This window comes from Natator depressus, chromosome 1 (assembly GCF_965152275.1).
Source record: "Natator depressus isolate rNatDep1 chromosome 1, rNatDep2.hap1, whole genome shotgun sequence".
Lineage (NCBI taxonomy): Eukaryota > Metazoa > Chordata > Testudines > Cheloniidae > Natator > Natator depressus.
Genome location: NC_134234.1, coordinates 61902236 through 61927705, shown reverse-complemented (window position 1 = coordinate 61927705; position 25470 = coordinate 61902236). Strand labels below are relative to the sequence as shown.

General features: G+C 43.0%; 1 long non-coding RNA gene across 2 annotated transcripts; it reads right to left on the bottom strand.

The window, feature by feature from the left end:
• Window positions 1-832: 832 nt before the first annotated feature.
• On the bottom strand, window positions 833-11130 carry LOC141982142 (uncharacterized). 2 transcript variants are annotated; one of them, XR_012637976.1, is made up of 4 exons: window positions 11000-11130; window positions 10160-10256; window positions 9081-9245; window positions 833-932 (listed from the first exon to the last, which is right to left on the bottom strand). It is a non-coding gene; the product is annotated as an uncharacterized LOC141982142 (long non-coding RNA). The 2 variants fall into 2 exon arrangements; XR_012637975.1 differs by lacking the exon at window positions 833-932 and having other exon boundaries at window positions 8661-9245.
• Window positions 11131-25470: the final 14340 nt, after the last annotated feature.

The following is a 25470-nucleotide window of genomic DNA, read 5'->3' as shown; positions in this document are numbered from 1 at the left end:
TCTTCATTGGAGTCTAGCCCTACAGGAATTTGATCTGGAAATAATTCATATCAAGAGAAAGGAAAATGCAGTGGATGACACCCTTGTAGAGAATGGGGGGACCCTGAGGAGTATTCAGGCTTGTCAGGGACACACCTTCCTACACCACTTTTGCGTTGGGGGTGTGAGGCTGGCAGGCTAGAGGCTAGCTCTTGCCTAGACTGGAGGCATTAGCTAAGAACTAACAACCTTGTAGCTGGAGATCGGATCAGTTCACATGTATGTTAATTCTGTTCAAAATAGGTTTTAGTCTTTGTGACATTATCCAGGGTACAATCTGGACTGATGGAAAGCTGTGTCCTCTCCATTTCCCAACCTGGGGTGCTTTTTACCTTGCTTTGCTGTGAGAGCAACCACTCCTGGTCTTCTCACACACAGCCTCCAGCATGTAAATCACTCCCAGCTATACTGTATGAGTGCTATACCCAGCCACTCATGAATTACACTACCGGGCAACACCAGCAAACTCTCAGTCCCAGACGTTCTCCCGGAAATGTATGTCTTGTACTGCCCAGCACCCTCCTAAGCAATGTAAGTTTATATAAAGTCCGTCTTTTATTAATAGAAAATGATATGCACAAATATTGTTGTCCAAAATGGAGTTTCCCAAACACTTCAATCCAAACACACTGGTTTAGATAAAACAACAAATGTATTAACTACAGAAAGAGAGATTTAAGTGACCACAAGTAATGAGGCATATAAGACAGAATTGGTTACAAGGAAATAAAAGGTAAAACACAACTAACACCTAATGTAACAAGCTAAGTGAATACAAAGCAAAGGTCTCTCTCACCACATGTTCCAGACGTCTTACTGGCTGAACCTCTTTCAGTCAGGATCTCTCCCCCCAGTCCAATGCTGCTTCCTTTGTTCTGCAGTGTTTGATGATGCTGTGGGTAGAGAGCAAGGGAAAGATTATTTGGGGCATCTGCCCTCACTTCTTAAAGTCCTTTCTCTTGTGCAAAAATCATCTCCAGCTCATGTTTAGGAGACAGAATTTTGGTGTGTCCTGGAACCGTAAGCTGCTTTTTTGTCAAAAATGTAGATTTTTTACCCACACCCTCTCTCCTGCTGAACAGTGGCCATTTAGTCAGGCGGTGGTCCACTTGATCTTGCTGACACCTGGCTGAGGCCTTGGCTAACCTTTTGTCTCGGGGGAACTTGTTTGTGACTGCCCTCCAGAACGTGTTGGAATATGTCTTGGTAATACATACAGTGGAATCTTATATCTTTACATATAATGTTGCCCCACATATTTTATCAGGACAATAATGATCGGCAAATCATGAGTTTTCAAGTGATACCTTACACAGTATGTTTTGTATATAATTTAACATAGAATCATAGAAGTTTAGGGTTGGAAGAGACCTCAGGAGGTCATCTAGTCCAACCCCCTGCTCAAAGCGGGAACAACCCCAACTAAATCATCCCAGCCAAGGCTTTGTCAAGCTGGGCCTTAAAAACCTCTAAGGATAGAGATTGCAACACCTCCCTAGGTAACCCATTCCAGTGCTTCACCACCCTCCTAGTGAAATAGTGTTTCCTGACATCCAAACTAGACCTCCCCCACTGCACTTGTCCTTGTTGAACCTCATCAGATTTCTTTTGGCCCAATCCTCCAATTTGTCTAGGTCACTCTGACCCCATCGCTACCCTCCAGCATATCTACCTTTCCTCCCAGCTTAGTGTCATCGGCAAACTTGCTGAGGGTGCAATCCAGCCCATCATCCAGATCATTAATGAAGATGTTGAACAAAACCGGCCCCAGGACAGACCCTTGGGGCACTCCACTTGATACCGGCTGCCAACCAGCTATTGAGCCATTGATTACTACCCGTTGAGACTGGTGATCTAGCCATCTTTCCATCCACCTTATAGTCCATTCATTCAATCCATACTTTTTTAACTTGCTGGCAAGAATACTGTGGGAGACCATATCAAAAGCTTTGCTAAAGTCAAGATATATCACATCCACCACTTTCCCCATATCCACAGAGCCAGTTATCTCGTTATAGAAGGCAATCAGGTTGGTCAGGCATGACTTGCCCTTGCTGAATCCATGTTGACTCTTCCTGATCACCTTCTTCTCCTCCAAGTGCTTCAAAATGGATTCCTTGAGGGCCTACTCCATGATTTTTCCAGGGACTGAGGTGAGGCTGACCAGTCTATAGTTCCCCGGATTCTCTTTCTTCCCTTTTTTAAAGATGGGCACTATATCTGCCTTATTCAATTGTCCGGGACCTCCCCTGATCGCCATGAATTTTCACAGATAATGGCCAATGGCTCTGCAATCACATCAGCGAACTCCCTCAGCACCCTCAGATGCATTAAATCCAGACATAGTCCTGTAAAAGACTATGAACAGAGGGGTACAGACTGTCACAGTCTGATAAGAATGTATTTAGTGTTTAGACTCTATGAAATGCTTGTAAGTTGATGCATGCATTAATCTCACTTGTAATGTCACACGTATTTTCTGATAGCATGGAATACTAAGTTTTGCTTTATAACTTTGAAAATGTTTGCTCTGAACTTGAGAACCCAGGTGCCAGAATCATCCCTCCCGCCCATCCAGAAGGACTATCAAAATCAGATGGACCATCAAGGAACACACCACAATACAAACGATTGGTTAACGGACCTGTCACATCTTGGAAATGCTACACACAAGGAAAATTGTCTTGTGGACTTGGACACTGACTGAAGGAAATAAAACGAAGTGACAGGAAAATTTTCCATCTCTCTTTGCTGAACTCTGACAGGGACACAGACTCTAAACTGAAGCCAGAGATCCCTAGGGGCTGTCTTCTGGGACAGCGCAGAAAGATACTTTGAATAGACAGATCACTACAACTCTGTCACTCTTAGGATTTAGGTAGTAACTCATTTGTGTGTATATGTTTGCTTGCTCTAACCTGTAAATAACCCTCTTATTCCTTTTTCCTAGTTAATAAACCTTTAGATAGTTTGTTACAGGAATGGCTACAGATGTTGTCTTTGGTGTATGATCTAGGGTACCAATTGATCTCTGGTAAGTGACTGGTCTCTTGGGACAGGAAACAACCTGCATATTGTGTGATTTTTGGTGTAAGCGACCATTTATCTCTAAGTCCAGTTTGTCTGGGTGATAAGATAGACTGGAGAGTCTAAGGGGACTGCCTGTGACTCCATGGCAAGACTGCTATAGTGATCTAGGAGTTCACATTTGTTACTGGGTTTGTGAAATCAAATTATAGAATACACAATCAGTCTGGGATGTCTGCCCTGAGGTTGGCACTCATGGTCCTGAGCCATCCTAGACAGCATGATAGACCCCCTGGAGAAAACCCCCCATCACCCTAAGGAAAAGGAAGGGAGCCAACAACCCCCTAAAACAAAGGAATAGCAAGTAACAAAGCAAAACCAAACACAGACTACCAGAAACACAGCTGGTGCACACAGCACACACAGCCTCACTCTCAGGGTACCTCTATGGAAGGATAAAAGACCCTGCAGATGGCCCGGGTCAGCTGACTCAGGCTCATGGGGCTTGGGCTATGGGGCTAAAAATTGCTGTGTAGCCATTCAGGCTCGGGCTCGAGCCTGAGCTCTGAGACCCTGCACCCTTGCAAAGTCCCAGAGCTGAGGCCTGAGCCCAGCCCAAACGTGCACACAGCAATTTTTCAGCCTGGAGCCTGACCCTGCTGACCTGGGCCAGTCGTGGGTTTTTTATCCCTGTGTAGATGTACCTTCAGAAACTAGAGGCAGCGAGACCAGCTACAGCAGAATGGACCAGCGGCAGGGCATTCACCTAGCTCAGACATAGGGGAGAGGTTTTTCGCAGGAGTGGTGGGTGAAATTCTGAGGCCTGTGTTGTGCAGGAGGTCAGACTAGATGATCATAATGGTCCCTTCTGACCTAAATATCTATGAATCTGTGTGAGTTTGACACCCTGCTCTTCCTGAGTCAGATCAGGAACTTGAACCTTGATCTCCCACATCCCAGCTGTGTGCCCTGACCATGTGGTCATTAGCTCTTCTGGGATGGGTCTCAGTCTCTTTCCAATTAGGAATTCCATCCTCAACCTGAGAAACCAGCAAGTTGCATTAAAACTGATCCTTTCCTGACAAAAGTTTTGTCTTGGACAAATCAGCATTTTCCAATGAAAAAAGTCTTATTGAAAAAATCTTGACCAGATGTACTTCTGAATCTGCACATCTGTTCGAATCGTCCTCCCTCCTCTTCTCGAAATCATGGGTCACTGTTCAGCTGCTACAGCTGCCTCTTAAAAGTAGCTCTCATTGGGTAAGCGTGAGCACAGGAGAAGAGAATGGTTGGCATTAGTTCTGGTTAGTGGTGAACGTTTCCACTTTGGGTCAGTTCTTCAACTTTTATTATCGCTTTCAGATTTTTAAAACAATCTCCTAGCAGTCTGAGTAGTCGGCGACATCTTTAGAACTGGCAGAGGTTCTGAATGTTAATGAAGAGAGAGTCTACACAGTACTAAGGAAAGTACACAGTATAGAAAGTAGACAGCATCTTACTCATTGATTAGTTTCCTGATAATTTTATAAGCGATTCAATCTCCCAAAAGAATTGTTGTTGTATATCTAATAATACTGATTCACCTGCTCACAAGGCTGTTGCAAAAATAGATTCACCCACACTGGTGCACCAGCAAGGCATGCTGACTTTGGGGAGGCTGTGGGAAGGAATTCACCCTAGTGAGGGGAGTATTTTGATATTTGTCTTCTCAGAGGTGCTTCAATAGTGAGGGACTCCTTTAATTTCCACCAACAATGCCATAGGAGCCCCGCCAGCAGAGGTTGCAACAGAGGCTCACTGAATCAGTATATTCTCCTGCTGTCCTGTACATATTCCCTCTTAAGCCAGCCCCATCTCAGCCTCTCCTAGACAGCTTCTTTCTGCCAGGGTCCTTTTCTCCTAAGTATTGCTAAGGCGCATATCACTTTAGTATCCAAGTGCTAAGCAACAGTTATGAAGAAGTCATAAAGGGCCTGCTCCAATGTGCGCTGAAGTCAATGGATTTGAGTTTCCCTAAAGTTGGAAGGTGTTTAGAACTGAGGTTGCAGTTTGAGACCATCCCTGTTCCTACTAATGTAGATGGAACAGTATTTTAGCAACTTACCCTTCCAGTTTTATTAGCGGGGATTCATTCTCACCAAACTGACCACTTTCTTTTCTCCTTGAGTTTCTTTTCTTCATGAGTTCTCCTTGAGTTTTTTCCAGCTTCCCACTTGCCAACTAAAGTGCCTGCACATGTCTGACAGTAAAGTATGAAATTTAATACAGCTTAGTGCAAAGAAGCAGATAAAACTTACTTTTTATTGGGTAGGAAGTGACCAGTTTTACTAGAGAGTCAACATAGTGCTGATTCATATCCATCGACCGAAGAAAACTACCTAATGCCCCCCTCGGATATCGACAAAGAGGAAAAAATGAATGGGGAAAAGATAAGACCCCAAGGACAAGTGGCTGAATAATGTATTACTTAACCATGATTGTTTACTTGGTTTATTTTTTAAAACAAATTTCTGATATGTCTCCTGCATCAGTATCAGCAGTGGCACAAGTTTCGGGAAGCAGACTGCCCATTGCTTAAGTGGTTTGAGAAAGATCTCATTACAGCTTACATTCTGAACAAGTTGAACAAATAACCATATGTGTAGTTTACCCCCTCAGTGGCTTTTCATATGGGCCCCCTGCCGCTGGTGATGGAGTCAATGTTTAATAGCAGTGTGGTAACTCCTGGTATGCTTTCTGCTTTGCTGCCTGCCTGAACCTCATCATGTATGACTTTCCACATGGTGAGAGGATAAGGGAAAATAGACAGGGTTCAACCTGATAATCTGTGGTCACTTCAGACATTCCATGAGTGTTTGAAAAATAACTGTCAAGAGTTGTGGAAAAGGAAGGAACAATTACAGCCCAGAAACACCTACAACTGTCTTGCTTCACTGTGGAAAGTTAAAAAGAAAAAAGAAAAGGAGTACTTGTGGCACCTTAGAGACTAACCAGTTTATTTGAGCATGAGCTTTCGTGAGCTACAGCTCACTTCATCGGATGCATAGCATATCGTGGAAACTGCAGAAGACATTATATACACACAGAGACCATGAAACAAAACTTCCTCCCACCCCACTGTCCCGCTGCTAACAGCTTATCTAAAGTGATCATCAAGTGATCATCAAGGAAGGCCATTTCCAGCACAAATCAAGGTTTTCTCACTCTCCCCCCCCCCCCACACACACACAGACACACATACAAACTCACTCTCCTGCTGGTAATAGCCCATCCCTCTTTGAAACCTCTCTTTATAATGCGCATGATAATCAAGGTGGGTCATTTCCAGCACTAATCCAGGTTTTCTCACCCCCCCCCCACACCCCCCCTCCAAAAACCACACACACAAACTCACTCTCCTGCTGGCAATAGCTCATCTTACAATGTGCACAGCAATAATCCAAGTTTAACCAGAACGTCTTGGGGGGGGGGGGGTTTGTAGGAAAAAAACAAGGGGAGATAGGCTACCTTGCATAATGACTTAGCCACTCCCAGTCTCTATTCAAGCCCAAATTAATAGTATCCAATTTGCAAATGAATTCCAATTCAGCAGTTTCTCGCTGGAGTCTGGATTTGAAGTTTTTTTGCTGTAAGATAGCGACCCTCATGTCTGTGATTGCGTGACCAGAGAGATTGAAGTGTTCTCCGACTGGTTTATGAATGTTATAATTCTTAACATCTGATTTGTGTCCATTTATTCTTTTACGTAGAGACTGTCCAGTTTGACCAATGTACATGGCAGAGGGGCATTGCTGGCACATGATGGCATATATCACATTGGTGGATGTGCAGGTGAACGAGCCTCTGATAGTGTGGCTGATGTTGTTAGGCCCTGTGATGGTGTTCTCTGAATAGATATGTGGGCACAGTTGGCAACGGGCTTTGTTGCAAGGATAGGTTCCTGGGTTAGTGGTTCTGTTGTGTGGTATGTGGTTGTTGGTGAGTATTCGCTTCAGGTTGGGGGGTTGTCTGTAGGCAAGGACTGGCCTTTCTCCCAAGATTTGTGAGAGTGTTGGGTCATCCTTCAGGATAGGTTGTAGATCCTTAATAATGCGTTGGAGGGGTTTTAGTTGGGGGCTGAAGGTGACGGCTAGTGGCGTTCTGTTATTTTCTTTGTTAGGCCTGTCCTGTAGTAGGTGACTTCTGGGAACTCTTCTGGCTCTATCAATCTGTTTCTTCACTTCCGCAGGTGGGTATTGTAGTTGTAAGAATGCTTGATAGAGATCTTGTAGGTGTTTGTCTCTGTCTGAGGGGTTGGAGCAAATGCGGTTGTATCGCAGAGCTTGGCTGTAGACGATGGATCGTGTGGTGTGGTCAGGGTGAAAGCTGGAGGCATGTAGGTAGGAATAGCGGTCAGTAGGTTTCCGGTATAGGGTGGTGTTGATGTGACCATCGTTTATTAGCACTGTAGTGTCCAGGAAGTGGATCTCATGTGTGGACTGGACCAGGCTGAGGTTGATGGTGGGATGGAAATTGTTGAAATCATGGTGGAATTCCTCAAGGGCTTCTTTTCCATGGGTCCAGATGATGAAGATGTCATCAATATAGCGCAAGTAAAGTAGGGGCGTTAGGGGACGAGAGCTGAGGAAGCGTTGTTCTAAATCAGCCATAAAAATGTTGGCATACTGTGGGGCCATGCGGGTACCCATAGCAGTGCCGCTGATCTGAAGGTATACGTTGTCCCCAAATGTAAAATAGTTATGGGTAAGGACAAAGTCACAAAGTTCAGCCACCAGGTTAGCCGTGACATTATCGGGGATAGTGTTCTTGATGGCTTGTAGTCCATCTTTGTGTGGAATGTTGGTGTAGAGGGCTTCTACATCCATAGTGGCCAGGATGGTGTTATCAGGAAGATCACCAATGGATTGTAGTTTCCTCAGGAAGTCAGTGGTGTCTCGAAGGTAGCTGGGAGTGCTGGTAGCGTAGGGCCTGAGGAGTGAGTCTACATAGCCGGACAATCCTGCTGTCAGGGTGCCAATGCCTGAGATGATGGGGCGTCCAGGATTTCCAGGTTTATGGATCTTGGGTAGTAGATAGAATATCCCAGGTCGGGGTTCCAGGGGTGTGTCTGTGCGGATTTGATCTTGCGCTTTTTCAGGAAGTTTCTTGAGCAAATGCTGTAGATGCTTTTGGTAACTCTCAGTGGGATCAGAGGGTAATGGCTTGTAGAAAGTGGTGTTGGAGAGCTGCCGAGCAGCCTCTTGTTCATATTCCGACCTATTCATGATGACAACAGCACCTCCTTTGTCAGCCTTTTTGATTATGATGTCAGAGTTGTTTCTGAGGCTGTGGATGGCATTGTGTTCTGCACGGCTGAGGTTATGGGGCAAGTGATGCTGCTTTTCCACAATTTCAGCCCGTGCACGTCGGCGGAAGCACTCTATGTAGAAGTCCAGTCTGCTGTTTCGACCTTCAGGAGGAGTCCACCTAGAATCCTTCTTTTTGTAATGTTGGTAGGCAGGCCTCTGTGGATCATTATGTTGTTCAGAGGTATCTTGGAAATATTCCTTGAGTCGGAGACGTCGAAAATAGGATTCTAGGTCACCACAGAACTGTATCATGTTCGAGGGGGTGGAGGGGCAGAAGGAGAGACCCCGAGATAGGACAGCTGCTTCTGCTGGGCTGAGAGTATAGTTGGATAGGTTAACAATATTGCTGGGTGGGTTGAGAGGACCATTGCTGTGGCCCCTTGTAGCCTGTAGTAGTTTAGAAAGTTTAGTGTCCTTTTTCTTTTGTAGAGAAGTAAAGTGTGCGTTGTAAATGGCTTGTCTAGTTTTAGTAAAATCCAGCCACGAGGAAGTTTGTGTGGAAGGTTGGTTTTTTATGAGAGTATCCATTTTTGAGAGCTCATTCTTAATCTTTCCCTGTTTGCTGTAGAGGATGTTGATCAGGTGATTCCGCAGTTTCTTTGAGAGCGTGTGGCACAAGCTGTCAGCATAGTCTGTGTGGTATGTAGATTGTAATGGATTTTTTACCTTCAGTCCTTTTGGTACGATGTCCATCTGTTTGCATTTGGAAAGGAAGATGATGTCTGTCTGTATCTGTACAAGTTTTTTCATGCAGTTGATAGATTTCCACTCCATGCGGCTAAATGCAGTGCCTTGCATGATGACAGGTTTCAGAGTAACAGCCGTGTTAGTCTGTATTCGTAAAAAGAAAAAAGAAAAGGAGTACTTGTGGCACCTTAGAGACTAACCAGTTTATTTGAGCATGAGCTTTCGTGAGCTACAGCTCACTTCATCGGATGCATAGCATATCGTGGAAACTGCAGAAGACATTATATACACACAGAGACCATGAAACAAAACTTCCTCCCACCCCACTGTCCTGCTGCTAACAGCTTATCTAAAGTGATCATCAAGTGATCATCAAGGAAGGCCATTTCCAGCACAAATCAAGGTTTTCTCACTCTTCTCCCCCCCCCACACACACACAGACACACATACAAACTCACTCTCCTGCTGGTAATAGCCCATTCCTCTTTGAAACCTCTCTTTATAATGCGCATGATAATCAAGGTGGGTCATTTCCAGCACTAATCCAGGTTTTCTCACCCTCCCCCCCACACACACCCCCCCTCCAAAAACCACACACACAAACTCACTCTCCTGCTGGCAATAGCTCATCTTACAATGTGCACAGCAATAATCCAAGTTTAACCAGAACATCTTGGGGGGGGGGGGTTTGTAGGAAAAAAACAAGGGGAGATAGGCTACCTTGCATAATGACTTAGCCACTCCCAGTCTCTATTCAAGCCCAAATTAATAGTATCCAATTTGCAAATGAATTCCAATTCAGCAGTTTCTCGCTGGAGTCTGGATTTGAAGTTTTTTTGCTGTAAGATAGCGACCCTCATGTCTGTGATTGCGTGACCAGAGAGATTGAAGTGTTCTCCGACTGGTTTATGAATGTTATAATTCTTAACATCTGATTTGTGTCCATTTATTCTTTTACGTAGAGACTGTCCAGTTTGACCAATGTACATGGCAGAGGGGCATTGCTGGCACATGATGGCATATATCACATTGGTGGATGTGCAGGTGTCTCATCCTACCTTTGTCTGCTAGTTTAAAGAGCTCTCTGCTACCAGACATCTCTTCCTATTGACTGGGATCAAATCACACATCAATGTCAACGTTCTCCTGGATAATCTAAATCAAAAGTTAGAGATTTGGCATGATTTTAAAAATTCACTTGGAACTGAACAGCTAACTGTAGCATGCATAATTTACAGAAGGAAAGCAACAGAGACCTAATCTTCTACTTAAGGACCAGATCCAACTCCTGCTGATGTCAATGGAAAGGCTCCCAATGACTTCAGTGAGAACAGAATCAGGGCCTAAGTCATTGGAAACAGCATGGGAGCCAATCAATGCAAACTCTCCAAGATAGGTTTTTGCCGGCTTTGTTTTGAGCACGATGCAGTATGGGTAATGCCTGAGGCCGGGGCCGTCCCTAGGCATCTGCAGTATACGCAGCTGCACAGGGTACCCGTACCATGAAATGTGGGGCACCCAATTGCCCCACATTTCATGGTGCCCCATGGCAGCTGCGTGCTGCATACGCGGCAGCACCAGCCGCAGCGACCAGCCCTATCCCTCGGCCGGCCCCCCCCGTCACGGTCTGCACCCACTGCAAGGGGAAGGGCCATCCCTGGGGGGGAGGGGGGGGGCGTGGGGCCCTGGACAACTACCTCCGCCCCACCTCTTACCCTCCACCCTGCTCCGCCCCCGGCCCGCCCCCGTTCCACCTCTTCCCCCAGCGAGCCCGCCCTCCGCGGCAGGAAGCGGAGCGACCAGGCCCCAGCCCGCTCTATTCCGCCAGCTCCCAGCCGCGGCGCTCCGCTTCCCGCCGCTGGTGAGTGCGGGGAAAGGACCGACCCCCCCGCTCTCACCGGCGAAGGGAATCAGAGCGATGCGGCCCCAGCCCGCTCCGCGTCCCTTGCCCCGGCCCCAGCCATGTGGCTCGGGTTGGGGGAAAGGACCGCCCCGCGGCTCTCATCGGCGGCTGGGAGCGGAGCGCCGTGGCGGGGAGCTGGCGGAGTCGAGCGGGCTGGGGCCGGGCTGCTCCGTTTCCCGCCGCCGCTGGTGAGTGGGGGGCGTTCCCCCAAGCGACACGGCTGGGGCCGGGGCGAGAGAAGTGGAGTGGGCTAATCCCCCGGGCCACTCTGGGCCTGTGGGGCCCCCAAAAGTGGCCCCCACCACAGCTCCTGCCTCCCAGACCCTGGTGGAGGGGGAGGCCTGGGGTGCTGCGTAGGGCACCCAAATGGCTAGGGACGGCCCTGCCTGCTTCTCTACCAGTAAATTGGCTCAAATCATATTCAGTTTTTCCTGTCCACTTTCAGATGTCACACGTATCCTTAGGGACTACATTTCTAGTCACAAAAAGATCAGCAACAGCCAGAGACCCAAATTTCCTCTCGTAGCGTTTTTATTTCTTTTCTGTGTTTGTTGTAAAGGTAAAATCAAAGCTGTAGAATACAGAAAAATGGAACATGATTTTAATGTTCACAACAGATTTAAAAAAATATGAAAAACTTACATTAATAGGAGCCAATGTACTTGGTTTCTAGGACTGGTGACTTGAAATCTCTTCAGGGGTGTGTTCTCATTTTCAAATTTTCAACTTGAGCACAGGGCATTAGAATGCTTATCTCGTTCAGATTTTGGCTTCAACAGAAAACTAAAGGTTTGTGCCATGAATCTGTGGTGCATTACTGTTGAATATATACCTCTGGATAACAAGCCAGTAATTATCCACACAGAATTACTTATATTTAGGTGCCTAAAGAGAGTGATCTATCTAGCTAAGCACGGAATTGTGAAGTCATGGTCATGTTAAAACTGAGTGTCTCACATCATTCCTTTAATTGATAATTTCCTGACATCATGGGTCCAGTTCTCAGATCTAGCCAACTGCATTTGCTCAGCATAGGCCGTGGGAGAAGAATGGCAAAGGTGGATGTATGATATGTTTCCTCTGTCCTCTCTTTCTAGTGGGGCTGCTCTAATTTACACTTGGCTGCAATGGTCCCAAAGGTCCATTGTGGCAGCTGGTACAGTGATACTCTGGCCAGCCTTTTCTCCAGAATTGCCCCTATGCCCGGATCTGAAGAAGATATAAAGGGGTACCGACATTTGAGAGCAGAATCAGGTCCAAAGTGTCAGGAAATTCATGTCCCCTTGCAAAAATAGGGTTTGGAATGGAATGGATCTTTCCATCTTTCACACTCACCTGGCTATTTGAAGCCAGTACAAAAGGTCTGTGGTGCACCTGAGAATCAGACCATTTGTGTCTAAATTCTGATCCTTAAGAGCGCATTAACTATGTAAATTTTGACACTTGCTGCTCTAAGAATAGGATCAGGCCCTTAGAATTTTTACCTTGACTAGGCCTTTTAAAATATTGACAGAATGTTGATAGTGGCTGTTGTTGGTTTTTCTTAGAGGTATCATGTCCTGGACGAAAGCTCTTATTCAGTCTTCTGTTTTCTGTTCTTTATTTATATCGGTCTCTTCCTCGGCTGAGCATTTCAGCTGCATATTTAAAAAAGCCATTTCTCAAATATGCAATAATCCCCTTTTCCTGTGATGCCCTGATTACCAAGGCATTATAAATATAACTGATAAATGGTAAGAGAAAGCACATATCCCCATCCTAAATACAGGCATCATCAAGTTGCTTTACTTTCCCAGAACTATAGCAATGGATTATATACAAGACATTGTCCGGAAACATTCTTTGGATAATCTGTCCAAGTTCACATCAAGTTCACAAGGATCTGGATATCATGAACCATGAGTAATGATTATTTTGTAACATTCATAAGAATCTTATTTCTATTAATAAATTACTACTTTTTTCATTTCTATTGAAATTCAAATGGCAGCTTCAAACAAGAAATGCCTCTGTTACTGCCACAAAGTTTTGGTGACCTACATTTGCAGCATACGCTAATACTTCAGGTTAATAAATAAGCATCTCTTTTACACGTAGCTGTATACAATATGGTGCAGATTCAATTTGAAGAAGTTAACTTACAGCTTGGAATGTGGATTTTGTGTCCAACGTAGATCATATGCAATTATATCCTGAAGTCCTTATTGAGTTCTTACCCGGACAAAACTCAGTGTTGCTTAGTAAATACTTCAGGATGTGGCACTGTGATTCTAACACGACATCTTACAAACAAAAAATAGCAAAGGACAAAGTTTCCCCTAGAGGTATATTAAAAGAAATATTGCTGTTAACATATTGTTGTTTTAATATTAAGCCAACAAGTGAGCAAATGTAGGTTTTTTTCTCCATTTAGTTTCTGACCCCAAATGGGTTTCCTGTAAAATGACAAAAGCCACCAGAAAAAGTGGCACCCTAATTTTTTTCCTCAACAGAAATGTGTATGTAATAGGAATTCATGACCGTGCTGCTAAAACTTGCTCAGGACAGCTGAGCTACAGAAGTATTGTAGTGGGGCAGATCTGCACCCCAGTCAGGAAAGGGTTAAAGAGCTCCCCTGGGCACAATCAGCCCCACCCCGCACACCTGTGAGGCTTGAGGAGCCTGGAGAAGAGTGGATTCTTAAAAGGGTGGTCCCTGCATACTGCAGAGTGGCTATCTGAAGGACCAGGGCTGTAACTCAGAGTCCCAACCTCTGGGAGTGGTGATTACTGATTGGGGAAACTGCTTGAGATCCTTGACTGTCCAAACCGCCTCCCAAAGGAGAAGGGCTGGTTCTTTTCTCTCTTTTTTCCTCCTTGGATTTTGGGAGGCCCTGGACTCTGCCTTTAGTGGGCACAGAGGCATCCTGACTTTTTCTTTACTTTGTGCCCCTTCATCCTGCTGTATGGGGGCAGATGGCTTGAGTACCGCTGCTGGAGAGCTGTGCATTGGTCTCTGAGACAAGAGTGGTGTTGACCCTCTCTCCAAGGAGGTGCCAGACAGGTCTAAACAGTTGTCCTTGACATAACACGGGAGCAAGATTTTGATTAGCATATGTCCATGCACACAATAATATTTTGGTCTTTCCATATACAACTCTCAAAGAATCTTATAAGAATTTTAGTGGAGTTCTTTATACTCCTGTGTTGTACTAAATGGTTAGGGCACTCACCTGAGAGTAGCAGATCCTGTTCCAATCCCTTCCCCCTGTCAGGAGGAGAGGGGACTTGAACTAGAGGTCTCCCACATCCTGGGTGAGTCCCCGAGGCTAAAGGTTACGAAGTCCTCCTCCTTCTTCTCAGCCATTTTGTTTGAACTTGCCTGAGCGGCCCAGTCCAGTGGGTGACCTCTGAGCATGCCTACTGGATCGGGCCCCTGGTACCCGATTTAGGTGCCCAAATGCCTACCTTTCCCAGTTTGTCAATTGCTTTGAGCTCAGGCAGGGGGTCGCATGCCTATTGTGAGGCAGCAGTGCACATGCTCAGAGGCAAAAACGTAGGCACCAAGTGACTTTAGGCACCTACAGAGTTAGGCAGCAGCTGAGCGGGAGTTTTGTGGGTTGCACTGGTGCTTAACAAAGGGCCTTAGGTGCCTAAGTATCTTCGTGGATTACACCTTGAGTGAGGATTTTAAAAGCAATCCCTATTATGAGTGTCCCCTCCATCCCTACTGACCAGTGATGGAAAGTAAACAACAATGAAGGCAGTCTTGACCCATCCATTGATGTGACTAATGTTGAGGATGACTCATATGCAGCAGACTGGTATGAAAGCCTGGTTATACCACAGGGAGTGTACTTATTGCAACTGATTAGTCACCAATGGGATGAGCTAAGTTCAGTTGCAAGTTTTTAATACAGTGTCACGGTAGTTGATGTCTCATTGCTGAATTGTTGGTTTTACTCTTTAACCTGTCTTTTTTTTTTTTTTTAAGATGTTGAAAAAATTGTTTATAAACATTATTTCATCTATAGCTGTGTGGAATGGCAGGTCATTTCAATTATGTTCAGCATTTCCAAAGGTTGATGACATGAATCACACAAACAAAACCGGCAACATACTGTTTCAAAATATCACCACATCAAATGCTCAGCTAACGTCAGGGGATAAGGAACCATGGCATTAAATACACAAACTCACAGGGTTGCTTAACATATCAATTGCCTCCTTTGTCTCTTGATTTTGGTACTATTTGCAACTATTAGATCTGAATAACAAGACCTGGGTCCTCAAAGGTATTTACGTACCTAACTCCCACTGAAATCAAATGTGCCTAAATACCTTTGAGGACAGGAGTCTTGTTATTCAGATGTAATTGCTGCTATCTTTTATCTTAGGGTTTCGTACTGCCACCCATCACTGCAATACCTGAGTGCAGATCCTCCAAACTGGATGCTGTTGCAGATCTTCCCAGATTAAAACCCCTCCATTTAGCAGTCTGATCTCAGCATTTTGGGCTATGTACAGCCGAACTGGCTTCTTAAATAGTTCAACATTTTAAAATCTATTTTGCTAAATTTACAAAGCACTTCACTTGGTCAGGTAGATTTAAAATCATAGAATGATAGAATATAAGGGTTGGAAGGGACTCAGGAGGTCATCTAGTCCAACCCCCTGCTCTAAGCAGGACCAATCCCCAACTAAAAATACTGAATGATTTCTTAGTGTGTTTCACATTCTGCTGCCCCAGGTACTGTGGCTCTGTGATCTCCCAGAGCAACCCTCATGACTAGAAAGGGCTAGGTATCAGATGCCTATGGAACTTTTCTCATGTGAACCCAACCACCCAACAATTCGATGACTCTGACAGATGTTTTTATCGTTACACCAGTGGATGTATTTCTTTATCTTCTCTCATACAGGAAATGAAACCAGCATGGTTAAGTCTGGCACCTTGATGAATCCAATCAGGAATGAAGCATCGGCCCAATTTGGTTTTCCAGAATGTACCAACCAGTTTGTACTCACGGACAAAGGGTCCACATAGAAAAACTCATTAGTGCCTGTGCCAGGGTTCCTGAGTCCCCATTTTGCCCTCTGTTGATTGTGGGTTTTAAATATGTCATGCATTGTAAGATATATTGTTTATGTGTGTTTGCGTTATTGCACAATTGTGGCAGTGTGAGGGCACTGCTGGAAAGCAGCCTTTGGTTTAGTGGCCAGTCCTGTAGAAAAATATTAGTAATATAGAAATATGCAGCCCTACATGAAATTTGATTTAAACATAAATGGAAGGAACCACTAATATAGTTGTTTTTAAAGTTGGTGACATTTGAAAGCAATTAATTAAAAATCTTAAATCAGAGATTTTTTGAGTTTGCCTTTTCTTCTTCCATAGTTTCAGCTTTCTTTTTTGTCAAGCAATTAAAGTCTGAGTTCCACTGTGTCTAATACTGAGGCATAAATAAATAGTGTAAAGGAATTTTTATTTAGGATTATATCCTGCTATTGATTTTGGTATTTAGAGTTTTAAAATTCCTTAGAAATCAATATAATGAGTGCTACATTTTGTTCTGAATGACACTGTTGTAAATCTGGAGTAACTCAATTGACCTTAATGGAGTTGCCTGAGGTTTGTTCATGACAGAATTTTGACGAATATATATATATATATTTTTTTTCTAAACCATTGCTTCTAGGGCTGTGCAAAATTATTAATTTTGGCTCTGAGTTTACCTGTGGAAAATGATATTTTCATGAGATTCTGTGGATTTGACAAAAGCAATATCACCATGCTCATAAGCAAACCCAACTTTCTGTAAATGAAAAAAGAAAGTTTAATTTCCAGCTCAGCACAAAATTGTGACTTTTCTTTTTACTGAATGTAATCACTTTTGCAGTGGAATGACAGCTGTGAAAATCATAAATATGAGAACAGAAAAAAGGTTTCTCTTTATAGTGAAAAAGTCATTTTAAAAACTTGGTTCCAATTTTTGTATATATTTGAAAGGTTACGTGAGGCACTGTGATCTTATGGTTTGAGCACATGACTGGGAGGTAGGACACTGTTCCCAGCTGTGCCCTTGACTCTGTGTGATATTGACAAGTCCTCTTTATCTCTTTGGGCCTCATATTACTTATCTGTACAATGGGTATAATTCTACTTACCAACTTCAGAGGAATATTAAGGCTCAATCAATAAGCTTTTGTAATGTGCTTTGAGACTTTCAGGTGAAAGGTTCAAATTAAATGTATTCTTATGTCACATTACAGATGTGAGGAAGCAACTGGTATTCCTCCTTGAATTTGCAATCTCAGAGCATTGTTGCATCCACTGCAGCTGTTCAATGAGCAGCAGCAACTGAGAAATTTTCATCTATGTGTGGCGAGGAGTTTGTGAGCATTGTTCATATATGGACCTTGCTACTAGGCATTTGTCACCTTGAGATTAGAAAATGCTCTTGACCTAAGGATCTCTCTTAAATCCTTTTGGAAACAGTTAAGCAATGTATCTCACTAAGAGCTTGTGACACCAGTGCGTCAAGATCTGGACTGACTGCTTGTAGGGTTTCCAATAACATTTCTAGTGGTTTGGGATTTACCTGCTGGGGAATCTGACTCTCTCCTATACAATACTCCGTTGCGACCAGTGGAAGCATTTGACCTAGATCCACCTTGGTTAAAAAGAGGCAGGATTGCCAGCAGTGCATTTCTTGCAAGGAACTTTGGAATTCTCCCTTTTCTTGCCCATCCCAAATAACCTCAACCTGTTGACCTTTAGGGGATATTAATTTGTAAATGCCCACTAATATTCTCAGTATTTTGGAAACAGATGTGCTGAAGTCTAATATATTGGGTTGGATAGGCTACTCTTTAGGCTTTGCTTTTCAGTCGTGGTTGGTTAGTTCTTGGTTTGGGGGGTGAGGAAAAACAGATGTGGTTTTACTCTGATTGTGCAACTGTGTTTTTAATGTATGTTAAAAGTGCTCTGTGACTTGGCTAGATACTGTTTTCCTCTTGTATCCTCATTGTTTTTAGGTATTAATTGTATTTTGATTTATAATCTGAGAAGTTATATATGAACGACGAGAGTCCTCGTAATCCTTTTTCGGTTGGCTACGGAATATTTGCTGTAAACTTTTGTGATCAGACAGTTGTATCAACTATATAGTGTGTATTGAAACTCACACTGCTTCTCCAGGCGACCACACAAGTAATCTCCAGGGCCATATTTAATTTCACAGTCATACATGTTATTAGTCTAGAAGTCAGTTTACGTCCCATGTTTTGGGTGTCCTTCTGGATTGTGACTAATGCCTCCATTCTGCTTTATGAAAGAACCCCCGAAGGGCAAAAAGAGGTATGTGTAAGTATTTAAAAAAAACAAAACAAACCAGAACAGAGCCCTTAATGTTTTCTGAATAAAATGTAATCAGTTACCATAATACTGTATTGTTTGTTTGACTTTTTTTTCCGTTGTGGTTACTGTTACTTCATCCCTGGAATGTTTCCAAGAGAAATGAGGGATTGTCCACAAGATAATCACCAGTAAGTCTGACTCTTCTGTGTGTAGTATCATGTGCCACTAAAACTTAAGTGATATCTGTATGCAGTGGTGAGCAAAAATAAAGAATTGTGACTGAGGATTATAGTTTTCAGAATGCATCATGCTATGATTTCTTCAAGGAAATTTTCCTGATGTAGGAGTGCGGTTAAAAATAGTGTTACTGTATTTTTTTTTAAATGGAGAAACATTAGTTATTGATGTTATTTATTATGTAGAGAACAGCAGTACCCAAGATATGCTTAGCCCTTTCAAAATATGCAACAGGAAGTTGCAATCTCTAGCCTCAGGGTATACTTTTCAACAAAGAAGAAATATTGCTAGTGACTCCTGCACTCTTACATGGATAAACTGAGCAATGGCTGCTGTGCAATGGCTGAGCTGAGCTTAGGGCCATCGAAAGAGAGTTTTATGTCCTTCCCAGACTGTGTGGCTGCTGGGTTTAGTCCCTGGGTAAGCTAGAGTTGCCTGAAGGCTGATCTAATTTCTGCCCTGACTGCAACGATCATCAAGGGACCGTTCAACAGCCCAGAAAAAATTGGAGTTCAGAGCAAGCTCTCTGACCACCATGTCTCCTCTCCTGATCTACACCATTCTTCCCCCAGGCATGTCCCCATTATGCCCCTGTACTGGGGACTGTGAGAAATGTAGCTGTAGGAATAGTTATGAAATTAAGAGAATTAAAGTTAGGTGAAGTTTGATTATGAAAAAAATATATCTGCTTTGTGGGTTGTGGCTAGTATGGAAAAGGCCATAATCAGCAAGTAAAAGGAGGCTGTGAGAATAATAAGTAATATTACTTATTACTTGTAGTGTGGGAAAGATGTATGGCTAAAAAAGTAATCGATACCGTGAAACACTGCAGTAACAAGACAAAGGAAAATGGTCTTCTAAGAAACAAGCACAAACCTTCCCAGTGTTGTGTTGGTAAGCAAGGAGGGAGAGGAGATAAGAAAGGAAGGTCTTGGAGGAAGGAAAGTAGCAAGGATAAACTGCTTCACAATGGGGTTTTGCTAAAGTTAGCATGTTAGCTGAAGCATGTAAAGAATCTGAAGGTTTTCTTTGTCAGACCATATCTGAATATGTCAGCGAACCAGGTTGAGATGGTTTTCCCTAGTTCTGGCCTATTGGTAAGTATACTTATTGTTATACCAATAAATTAAAAACCAGCAGGATCTTATTAAAGGGAAAAAGGCAAAATACCACATTTATTGTGAATACAGAAAGAATCATAGTAAGCAGTTAGTTACAGCTGTAACATTCCATTCAATCTCATCTTTATTCACACATTCATTCATACACACACACACACACACACAGGTTCTGCAAGGTTGTTATCATAGTAAGCAGTTAGTTATAGCTATAACATTCCATTCAATCTCATATTTATTCACATATTCATACACACACACAGGTTCTGCAAGGTTGTTATCATAGTTACCAGCCTTAGAGTTGCTCATGCCAAGCCACTGGCCAGGTGGCCTGGACATGAGGAGGGAGCAGGGCCTTGTCAGATGCTCATCTGATGCTCCTGGAAGTTGCTTTGCAGAATCAGACCCCAAAGTTCTCACTTTTTAGAGTCTCTTTTTATAGGAATTTCTTCCTAGGCCAGTTTGTGGGAATTGCTTCATCATGCTGTTGCTGAATCAATCAGCAGATGGCACATTCCTGACGGCTCCGTGCTGCTAGATGTTATCTTGTTCTTTGGTTCTCCCATTCTTGAGGCTGTTGGGTGGATTCCAGTCTGCCCGCCGGGGGTCCTCTGGTTATTTCCACTTGACGCCTTCTTCAGCCGATGGACACTGGATTCTTAGGCTGGCACCTCCCTGATCATTCAGTTATTATCCACACCAAGCATCCATCCACATACATCCTCTATTTTAATCACAATTGTTAATACAACAAAAGGGCGGGGAGCCTCTGGGTGCTGTTTCTGTTGTTAGAGTATTGCTTTGAGTCTCTCTCTCTGTGAATTGCTTTGAGAACAGACTCTGTCTTAGAATGTACTAACGCAATTAGCAGCTTGCAAGTTTCACACATAGAGGGAGAGAAACAGTACCAAAAACCAAGAGACCTCTTACTTAGTAATACCCTGGAATTTAAACTATGGGGAATCAAACTCATTTGTGATTTTAATACAGAACTTCTTTAATATGATCCAACATTATCACATGCTTGTAAATACCTTGTTACTGTGTTGGGTGTAGTGACTGCTTATTTTTAGTCTGTTAGGCATATTTAGAACAATTGTATAAAATACCCTTTGGTCTTAAAGGAATTGACGGTTAAATTAGCGTCTGGTAGTCTCTCATATTAATATTAATAATTTCAAATATTATTAATAATTCTGCCAGCTGTACATCACTGGCGAATCCTCTCCATGTCAGGGGTATTTCCTGATGGGAAAATCCAGCCAGCTTCTGGTCCACTTACACTACCTGAGTGGCACAAGGGAGCCAGGACACAGCCTAGAATTGGGGCCTAAAAGTCCAATCTTACAAAGCACCGCATTACTTCAACTCCCATTTATTTCAATGTACCAGGGATCTCAAAAGAGCTGTTCATCATATTGCAGGACTGGACCTGAAAGGGCAAATTTTCAAATATAGGTGCCTATGTGTCTGAATAGAACTGCATATTCAAAATGGGTAACTTACTATAGGGAATACACAGGAAACAGATCAAATACAGCAGAACCTCAGAGTTACGAACACCTCGGGAATGGAGGTTGCTTGTCACTCTGAAATGTTCGTAACTTTGAACAAAATGCTATGGTTGTTTTTTCAAAAGTTTACAACTGAACATTGACTTAATACAGCTTTGAAACTTCACTATGCAGAAGACAAATGCTGCTTTCCCTTTCTTTTTCAGTAGTTTATGTTTAACACAGCACTGTACTGTGTTTGCTGCTGCTTTTCTTTTTTTTGGGGTCTCTGCTGCTGCCTGATTGTGTACTTCCAGTTCCAAGTGAGGTGTGTGGTTGACTGGTCAGTTTGTAACTCTGGTGTTCGTAACTCTGAGGTTCTACTGTACTGAGGTAACCTTTTTTGGCTGTCCAAGGACCAGATTCTTATACCTTTACTCACGTAGAGTAGCACTTTACTCCACATGTGGTCCCACTGAAGTGAATGGGACTATTTCTGGAGTGAGGTGCTGCTCATGGTGAAGAAGGGTATCCGGATTTAAGTCAAATGGCAAGTTTTTACCGGTGATTTCTGTCCATCATTAGTTTGAATGTGAAGCCAGTTGGTTGTGATAAAAATAGTCATGCTCTACATGGACAATGGAATGTGGTGTGTCATCGCAGGCCAGTTTTTAGTAGGAGTCCACATCAGAAAAAACAATACTCCAACTGGCAATCACAACAGAGCTCCAGGGGTGAATGAGCTACCCTCTAACCTCTAAAGAGGATTGCCATTAGATCTAGGTTGAGACACATTGTTGAGTTGCTGTTGAGTTAAATTGCAATGCTACTTGCCTGCATTGTTCTGTGGATCAGTGATTTAGGCAATCTTATCAGTGTGTCTCCTTTACCAAGTTGACACATTTTGTGCATTTACCTTTTAGAGTCTAAAAGTGGCCATTTTTAATATCCGGGTGAAAAAATGAGTGTTTTGTCTACACACTTTTTATATATTGTCATGACAGATAAAAACTTGCCATTTGACTTCGGTCCAAATACCCTTATTCACAGTGAGCAGCACCTCACTCCGTGTATCAGAATCTGGTGAAAGCAGAAGCTGGTGAAACCTTGTTATGGGTTGAGTTAAAACCCCACTGAGACTAGTAGGTTTGAACTCAATCTTCAGTTAACATAATGATAAGTATAAGCCCCTCACCTATGACAAAAGGTGTGTGTGTACCAGCTTGCAGCTGAGTGTTGTTTGGGCTAGGTGAGTGTGTGTATGTGGAAAGAGAGATCACACAGAAACTAAGGTTAGCCAAGAACAGACTGAGTGCGAGATAGCCTGAAGGAGCAACTCACAGAGTGTGGCTGGTCCTGTAAGAAAGCTAGGGAGAGGTTTTTTGGGTCAAGGTGAAGGATGACAAGAGTGCTCTTTGTGCTGTGAGCAAAAGAAGCTGTTTTCTGTTGCTTCCTTCTGCATTCAGAGACACAGGCTTTTGTATGCTTTTTGTAAGTAAACAAAATTACCTCAAAGAAATACCCGAGTACCACCAATTTCTACTCTCCACTTGGTTACCCACAGGACCTCAAACTTTGACGAGCCGTTCAGGCCCAAAAGGGCAACAGTATGCTTGAAGATTTACTTACAGCTGTTAGGGTTTTGGAAATAGGAGAAAAATAAGTTGCCTTATTAGTTGGGTAAACTAGGAAAAAATGTGGGTAGAAATTTTCTTTAGAAAGAAAGCCCTAAGTTTGTTTGTTTGTTTTTGTCTCATGACCTACAATAGAAATTGTTACTCCTACATTGATGGGAAACGTCAAAACATGCGCTTTCAGCTAAGAAAAAAACAACATACAAAATAATGTTATTGCTTGTGTAAAACAAAAGCCATATTCCATGTGTTGTAGATGGCCACAAAGTCAGCTTCTGCTTGCCTCGGCGGGTATTTGCGCCCACGTGGTCACATAATCTAAACACAGTAAAAACACAATACAGCACTGTTTTGAACCTCCCAATGCTCTTCATAAAACCACTACACGTCATGCACCAAGATCACACTATATCAGCTTAGCTCAGAAAGACAGGCTAACAAAACCAGCTTCATGCATTGTGATTTGTGAAACTCAGCTACTTTATGTTTGAGAAGGCATAATTATCTGTGCTAACTATCTGTATTTAGAAACCACGTGAAAAAGAAGTGACATTTTGACAGGCTGTTGGGCCAGAGGGAAGATTAATTGTTTTTTTGGTATTTTGACAAATACTAATTGCATCATTAAACATGTTAAAGTGCAGTTCTACTCTGAAAAGTGATTATGTAAAGATGGCACCTTCTTCCTCAACAGATTTGCTCCCTCTGTGCATGCAGTCATTTATGCTGACTTTAGTAACCCAAATAAATGTTTAATGCCCAGTTTGAGATTTATAGATGAACTGCGCTGGGTAAGAGCTAGGAATTATAATAAACCTCATGGTGTCTCTGGTTAACAATCTGTAAAGTGGGAATAAATGCTTCATAGTTTGCCCTGCCGAAACAACAAAGCTCTGGGAGAGTGAGCTGGGTTCTTTTCTGCTTATAAGTTATCCATCGAATCGGTAAGTAGTGTTCAATCAAAGGCCCACCTGTGCAACCCCACTGTTTTCAAATTGTGTCCACACATACCTGTGTGACACCGCATTGAAGGAATACGTTTCAGAGGTGCAACAGAAAACAGCATTTGGCTTGCAGGATCTTTGTTACTGGTGGCAATGAACAAAACAGAAAAAACAGAGCTTGGCTTTCAAATCTGAGGATGAGTTTGCAGTTAGAAAAAACTCACGGTTTAATTTATGAACTGAATCATTGAGTCACAATAACTGGAAAACATCCCCATATCATTTCCTGGAGTCAAATTATTCTTTAAACTACTACATGTTCATACAATTGTAGTCTCCACTTATACCGCACAGTCCATCTGAGGACCTCAACATGCTTTACAAACACTGATGAATAAAACTTTTCAACACCCCGTCAGTTAGGCAATTATTCCCATTTTACAGATTGTTAACCAGAGACGCTGTGAGGTTTATAATAATTCCTACCTCTTACACAATGCTTTTCATCTGTAGATCTCAAAGTACTTTACAAATCAGTAAGAATCATTATCCCCATTTTATAGATGGAGAAACTGAGGCACCAAGAGGTGAAGTGACTTGGTTATGGTCAAATGATAAATCAGTGACAGATCTGGGAGTAGAACCCAAATCTCCTGACTCTTAGGCCTGTGCATTAACCAGTAGATGATGCTCCATCAAAAAGTCTGATTCCGTAGCTGCACGTATCGGATTATGAAATTACATTCTGCAACTACAGACTAAAAATGTCATGCAGTTAAATATCAGCAGAGTAGATACAAGTTGTATTTGCCAGAAGAAATTGTTGTCTCTAAAGATACAATATTGAGTGAATTCCTATGTCTGGGTCTCAGCTCCTTAGCATGAGTCCAGCTGAAGTCCTCCAGCTTGCAAAATGGTTTGGTCCCCTTAGATGGAGGCAGGCAAACCTCATTTTGAGACCAACTGCTAGTGGCTCAGCACAATTTTGTTTCTTTTCTAATGGTGATCAGTGAAGGAGCTCCCTGGCAGAACCAGAAATATTTAAGGTGGATCCAGCTCTGTGCTGCCATGACTTTCAATTTTGATGGCATATTTTTATTCTTTAACTGATTTTCCCTCTTCCTCTTTAATTCTAGAATCCCCAGTGCCCCAAATCTCACAGTGTGGTTCTCACAGTGCCATTTTCCTTCAATGCTTTTAGCTGCATAGTTGAAGTCAACTTTGAATTATCAGTGCATCTTTGAGGGGAGCAGTTAGTTTATTTGCATCTATTTCAGTGGATTAGGGGTGACTGGCTTCGTTTCCTTCAGGAGCTGATACTCCTTTGGTGCTAGGCACATCAACACCTTCTGTGTTTCACCAACAGCACTGACCTTTCAGCATGCTTCGCAGCTATGACCCTCAAACTTATCCTGAAGTACTGAGTTCTCTGTCTAAGTCTGGGCAACTTCTTTTGATACAGTGGAGACTGTTTTCTTGTTTTCTTTCTTTGTCTCTTCCTTTTTATATTTGACTCAAGTGATCTTCAGAAGTGAAGAGTTCTTCAAGGCTGTATTTGGGTCTTCTGAACTAGAGATGCTAACAGAAGCTCTTTAGAAAGAGTTGAACACCTCAGATTTCCTGAGATCTCCAAATGTAAGTCAGGCCTGTTCTCAGCCTGGAGGACTTCAAAGGCAGCTGTCTCAAAACTGTTGCCTAGCTC